We start from the raw sequence: 6,928 nt of genomic DNA, 5'->3' as shown, positions 1-6,928 counted from the left end.
AAGATCTACATTTCATATATAGACCATTTTTGCATTTGACAAAGTGTTGGCAAAGTGTAGTTCAAAATCCACACTTCCCACGTATAGTTTCACAAAGTTTGTGTGAGATTCAAGATTTGGTGAGTATTGTTTACATAAACTTTCCCAATTGAAAAATGGTCTGTATAAAAAGTTTGGATATTGATGAGCTCTAACAACTTGGTATTCAAAAGTTTTTCATTCCATGTCATTTTCTCCGTCGTTTGACCAAGTTTGACCAAAGCCCGTCTTCGAATTTGAAAACATGTTCCTCGGACTCGATCAAATTTATCCGGATGAAAATATGATCCATATATGAAATGTAGGTCTAGATGAGATCTAACAACTTTTGATTCAAAAGTTTTCCATTTGAAGTACTTAGATGGGTCATTTGACCAAGTTTGACCAAAGTCAAAATAGTGGGTTTCACAAACACACACTTTGACCGAGCCCTACATGGCCTCAAATGGAAAACTCATGAATACAAAGTTTGATCCACCCATCAAGACCTACATTTTCTCTATTGGTCACATTTTCATTTGAAAAATTTTGGACCACTGAATTTTAAAATTTGAAAACATTCATAGCGAAACGCTAATTTTCAGAACCATGGATGGCCTCAAATGGAAAACTCATGAATACCAATATTGCTCCACTCATCAAGATATACATTTCATATATAGACCATTTTTGCATTTGACAGAGTGTTGGCAATGTGTAGTTCAAAATCCACACTTCCCACGTATAATTTCATAAAGTTTGTGTGACATTCAAGATTTGGTGAGTATTGTTTACATAAACTTTCCCAAATGGAAAAATGGTCTATATAAAAAGTTTGGATATTGATGAGCTCTAACAACTTGGTATTCAAAAGTTTTTCATTCCAAGTCATTTTCTCCGTCGTTTGATCAAGTTTGACCAAAGCCCGTCTTCGAATTTGAAAACATGTTCCTCGGACTCGATCAAATTTATCCGGATGAAAATATGATCCATATATCAAATGTAGGTCTTGATGAGATCTAACAACTTTGTATTCAAAAGTTTTCCATTTGAAGTACTTAGATGGGTCATTTGACCAAGTTTGACCAAAGTCAAAATAGTGGGTTTCACAAACACACACTTTGACCGAGCCCTAGATGGCCTCAAATGGAAAACTCATGAGTACAAAGTTTGATCCACCCATCAAGACCTACATTTTCTCTAATGGTCACATTTTCATTTGAAAAATTTTGGACCAGTGAATTTTAAAATTTGAAAACATTCATAGCGAAACGCTAATTTTCAGAACTATAGATGGCCTCAAATGGAAAACTCGTGAATACCAATATTGCTCCACTCATCAAGATCTACATTTCATATATAGACCATTTTTGCATTTGACAAAGTGTTGGCAAAGTGTAGTTCAAAATGCACACTTCCCACGTATAGTTTCATAAAGTTTGTGTGAGATTCAAGATTTGGTGAGTATTGTTTACATAAACTTTCCTAAATGAAAAATGGTCTATATAAAAAGTTTGGATATTGATGAGCTCTAAGAACTTGGTATTCAAAAGTTTTTCATTCCAAGTCATTTTCTCCCTTGTTTGACCAAGTTTGACCAAAGCCCGTCTTCGAATTTGAAAACATGTTCCTCGGACTCGATCAAATTTATCCGGATGAAAATATGATCCATATATGAAATGTAGGTCTTGATGAGATCTAACAACTTTGTATTCAAAAGTTTTCCATTTGAAGTACTCAAATGGGTCATTTGACCAAGTTTGACCAAAGTCAAAATAGTGGGTTTCACAAACACACACTTTGACCGAGCCCTGGATTGCCTCAAATGGAAAACTCATGAATACAAAGTTTGATCCACCCATCAATACCTACATTTTCTCTAATGGTCACATTTTCATTTGAAAAATTTTGGACCACTCAATTTTAAAATTTGAAAAAATTTATAGCGAAACACTAATTTTCAAAACCATGGATGGCCTCAAATGGAAAACTCATGAATACCAATATTGCTCCACTCATCAAGATATACATTTCATATATAGACCATTTTTGCATTTGACAAAGTGTTGGCAAAGTGTAGTTCAAAATCCACACTTCCCACGTGTAATTTCATAAAGTTTGTGTGACATTCAAGATTTGGTGAGTATTGTTTACATAAACTTTCCCAAATGGAAAAATGGTCTATATAAAAAGTTTGGATATTGATGAGCTCTAACAACTTGGTATTCAAAAGTTTTTCATTCCAAGTCATTTTCTCCGTCGTTTGACCAAGTTTGACCAAAGCTCGTCTTCGAATTTCAAAACATATTCCTCGAACTCGATCAAATTTATCCGGATGAAAATATGATCCATATATGAAATGTAGGTCATGATGAGATCTAACAACTTTTTATTCAAAAGTTTTCCATTTCAAGTACTTAGATGGGTCATTTGACCAAGTTTGACCAAAGTCAAAATAGTGGGTTTCGCAAACACACACTTTGACCGAGCCCTGGATTGCCTCAAATGGAAAACTCATGAATACAAAGTTAAATCCACCCATCAAGACCTACATTTTCTCTATTGGTCACATTTTCATTTGAAAAATTTTGGACCACTCAATTTTAAAATTTGAAAAAATTCATAGCGAAACGCTAATTTTCAGAACCATGGATGGCCTCAAATGGAAAACTCATGAATACCAATATTGCTCCAATCGTCAAGATCTACATTTCATATATAGACCATTTTTGCATTTGACAAAGTGTTGGCAAAGTGTAGTTCAAAATCCACACTTCCCACGTATAGTTTCATAATGTTTGTGTGAGATTCAAGATTTGGTGAGTATTGTTTACATAAACTTTCCCAAATGAAAAATGGTCTATATAAAAAGTTTGGATATTGATGAGCTCTAAGAACTTGGTATTCAAAAGTTTTTCATTCCAAGTCATTTTCTCCGTCGTTTGATCAAGTTTGACCAAAGCCCGTCTTCGAATTTCAAAACATGTTCCTCGGACTCGATCAAATTTATCCGGATGAAAATATGATCCATATATTAAATGTAGGTCTTGATGAGATCTAACAACTTTTTATTCAAAAGTTTTCCATTTGAAGTACTTAGATGGGTCATTTGACCAAGTTTGACCAAAGTCAAAATAGTGGGTTTCACAAACACACACTTTGACCGAGCCCTGGATGGCCTCAAATGGAAAACTCATGAATACAAAGTTTGATCCACCCATCAAGACCTACATTTTCTCTAATGGTCACGTTTTCATTTGAAAAATTTTGGACCACTGAATTTTAAAATTTGAAAACATTCATAGCGAAACGCTAATTTTCAGAACTATAGATGGCCTCAAATGGAAAACTCGTGAATACCAATATTGCTCCACTCATCAAGATCTACATTTCATATATAGACCATTTTGGCATTTGACAAAGTGTTGGCAAAGTGTAGTTCAAAATCCACACTTCCCACGTATAGTTTCATAAAGTTTGTGTGAGATTCAAGATTTGGTGAGTATTGTTTACATAAACTTTCCTAAATGAAAAATGGTCTATATAAAAAGTTTGGATATTGATGAGCTCTAACAACTTGGTATTCAAAAGTTTTTCATTCCAAGTCATTTTCTCCGTCGTTTGACCAAGTTTGACCAAAGCTCGTCTTCGAATTTGAAAACATGTTCCTCGGACTCGATCAAATTTATCCGGATGAAAATATGATCCATATATGAAATGTAGGTCATGATGGGATCTAACAACTTTTTATTCAAAAGTTTTCCATTTGAAGTACTCAAATGGGTCAGTTGACCAAGTTTGACCAAAGTCAAAATAGTGGGTTTCACAAACACACACTTTGACCGAGCCCTGGATTGCCTCAAATGGAAAACTCATGAATACAAAGTTTGATCCACCCATCAATACCTACATTTTCTCTAATGGTCACATTTTCATTTGAAAAATTTTGGACCACTCAATTTTAAAATTTGAAAAAATTCATAGCGAAACGCTAATTTTCAGAACCATGGATGGCCTCAAATGGAAAACTCATGAATACCAATATTGCTCCAATCGTCAAGATCTACATTTCATATATAGACCATTTTTGCATTTGACAAAGTGTTGGCAAAGTGTAGTTGAAAATGCACACTTCCCACGTATAGTTTCATAAAGTTTGTGTGAGATTCAAGATTTGGTGAGTATTGTTTACATAAACTTTCCCAAATGAAAAATGGTCTATATAAAAAGTTTGGATATTGATGAGCTCTAACAACTTGGTATTCAAAAGTTTTTCATTCCAAGTCATTTTCTCCCTCGTTTGACCAAGTTTGACCAAAGCCCGTCTTCGAATTTGAAAACATGTTCCTCGGACTCGATCAAATTTATCCGGATGAAAATATGATCCATATATGAAATGTATGTCTTGATGAGATCTAACAACTTTGTATTCAAAAGTTTTCCATTTGAAGTACTCACATGGGTCATTTGACCAAGTTTGACCAAAGTCAAAATAGTGGGTTTCACAAACACACAGTTTGACCGAGCCCTGGATTGCCACAAATGGAAAACTCATGAATACAAAGTTTGATCCACCCATCAATACCTACATTTTCTCTAATGGTCACATTTTCATTTGAAAAATTTTGGACCACTCAATTTTAAAATTTGAAAAAATTTATAGCGAAACACTAATTTTCAGAACCATGGATGGCCTCAAATGGAAAACTCATTAATACCAATATTGCTCCAATCATCAAGATCTACATTTCATATATAGACCATTTTTGCATTTGACAAAGTGTTGGCAAAGTGTAGTTCAAAATCCACACTTCCCACGTGTAATTTCATAAAGTTTGTGTGACATTCAAGATTTGGTGAGTATTGTTTACATAAACTTTCCCAAATGGAAAAATGGTCTGTATAAAAAGTTTGGATATTGATGAGCTCTAACAACTTGGTATTCAAAAGTTTTTCATTCCAAGTCATTTTCTCCGTCGTTTGACCAAGTTTGACCAAAGCCCGTCTTCGAATTTCAAAACATATTCCTCGAACTCGATCAAATTTATCCAGATGAAAATATGATCCATATATGAAATGTAGGTCATGATGAGATCTAACAACTTTTTATTCAAAAGTTTTCCATTTCAAGTACTTAGATGGGTCATTTGACCAAGTTTGACCAAAGTCAAAATAGTGGGTTTCACAAACACACACTTTGACCGAGCCATGGATTGCCTCAAATGGAAAACTCATGAATACAAAGTTTGATCCACCCATCAAGACCTACATTTTCTCTATTGGTCACATTTTCAGTTGAAAAATTTTGGACCACTCAATTTTAAAATTTGAAAAAATTCATAGCGAAACGCTAATTTTCAGAACCATGGATGGCCTCAAATGGAAAACTCATGAATACCAATATTGCTCCACTCATCAAGATCTACATTTCATATATAGACCATTTTTGCATTTGACAAAGTGTTGGCAAAGTGTAGTTCAAAATGCACACTTCCCACGTATAGTTTCATAAAGTTTGTGTGAGATTTAAGATTTGGTGAGTATTGTTTACATAAACTTTCCCAAATGAAAAATGGTCTATATAAAAAGTTTGGATATTGATGAGCTCTAACAACTTGGTATTCAAAAGCTTTTCATTCCAAGTCATTTTCTCCGTCGTTTGATCAAGTTTGACCAAAGCCCGTCTTCGAATTTCAAAACATGTTCCTCGGACTCGATCAAATTTATCCGGATGAAAATATGATCTATATATATTAAATGTAGGTCTTGATGAGATCTAACAACTTTTTATTCAAAAGTTTTCCATTTGAAGTACTTAGATGGGTCATTTGACCAAGTTTGACCAAGTCAAAATAGTGGGTTTCACAAACACACACTTTGACCGAGCCCTGGATGGCCTCAAATGGAAAACTCATGAATACAAAGTTTGATCCACCCATCAAGACCTACATTTTCTCTAATGATCACATTTTGATTTGAAAAATTTTGGACCAATGAATTTTAAAATTTGAAAACATTCATAGCGAAACGCTAATTTTCAGAACCATGGATGGCCTCAAATGGAAAACTCATGAATACCAATATTGCTCCACACATCAAGATATACATTTCATATATAGACCATTTTTGCATTTGACAAAGTGTTGGCAAAGTGTAGTTCAAAATCCACACTTCCCACGTATAGTTTCATAAAGTTTGTGTGAGATTCAAGATTTGGTGAGTATTGTTTACATAAACTTTCCCAAATGAAAAATGGTCTATATAAAAAGTTTGGATATTGATGAGCTCTAAGAACTTGGTATTCAAAAGTTTTTCATTCCAAGTCATTTTCTCCCTCGTTTGACCAAAGCCCGTCTTCGAATTTGAAAACATGTTCCTCGGACTCGATCAAATTTATCCGGATGAAAATATGATCCATATATGAAATGTAGGTCTTGGTGAGATCTAACAACTTTGTATTCAAAAGTTTTCCATTTGAAGTACTCAAATGGGTCATTTGACCAAGTTTGACCAAAGTCAAAATAGTGGGTTTCACAAACACACACTTTGACCGAGCCCTGGATTGCCTCAAATGGAAAACTCATGAATACAAAGTTTGATCCACCCATCAATACCTACATTTTCTCTAATGGTCACAATTTCATTTGTAAAATTTTGGACCACTCAATTTTAAAATTTGAAAAAATTCATAGCGAAACACTAATTTTCAAAACCATGGATGGCCTCAAATGGAAAACTCATGAATACCAATATTGCTCCACTCATCAAGATCTACATTTCATATATAGACCATTTTTGCATTTGACAAAGTGTTGGCAAAGTGTAGTTCAAAATGCACACTTCCCACGTATAGTTTCATAAAGTTTGTGTGAGATTTAAGATTTGGTGAGTATTGTTTACATAAACTTTC

Source organism: Sorghum bicolor, chromosome 10 (assembly GCF_000003195.3).
Source record: "Sorghum bicolor cultivar BTx623 chromosome 10, Sorghum_bicolor_NCBIv3, whole genome shotgun sequence".
Taxonomy (NCBI): domain Eukaryota; kingdom Viridiplantae; phylum Streptophyta; class Magnoliopsida; order Poales; family Poaceae; genus Sorghum; species Sorghum bicolor.
Note: the sequence above shows the minus strand (reverse complement) of the source record.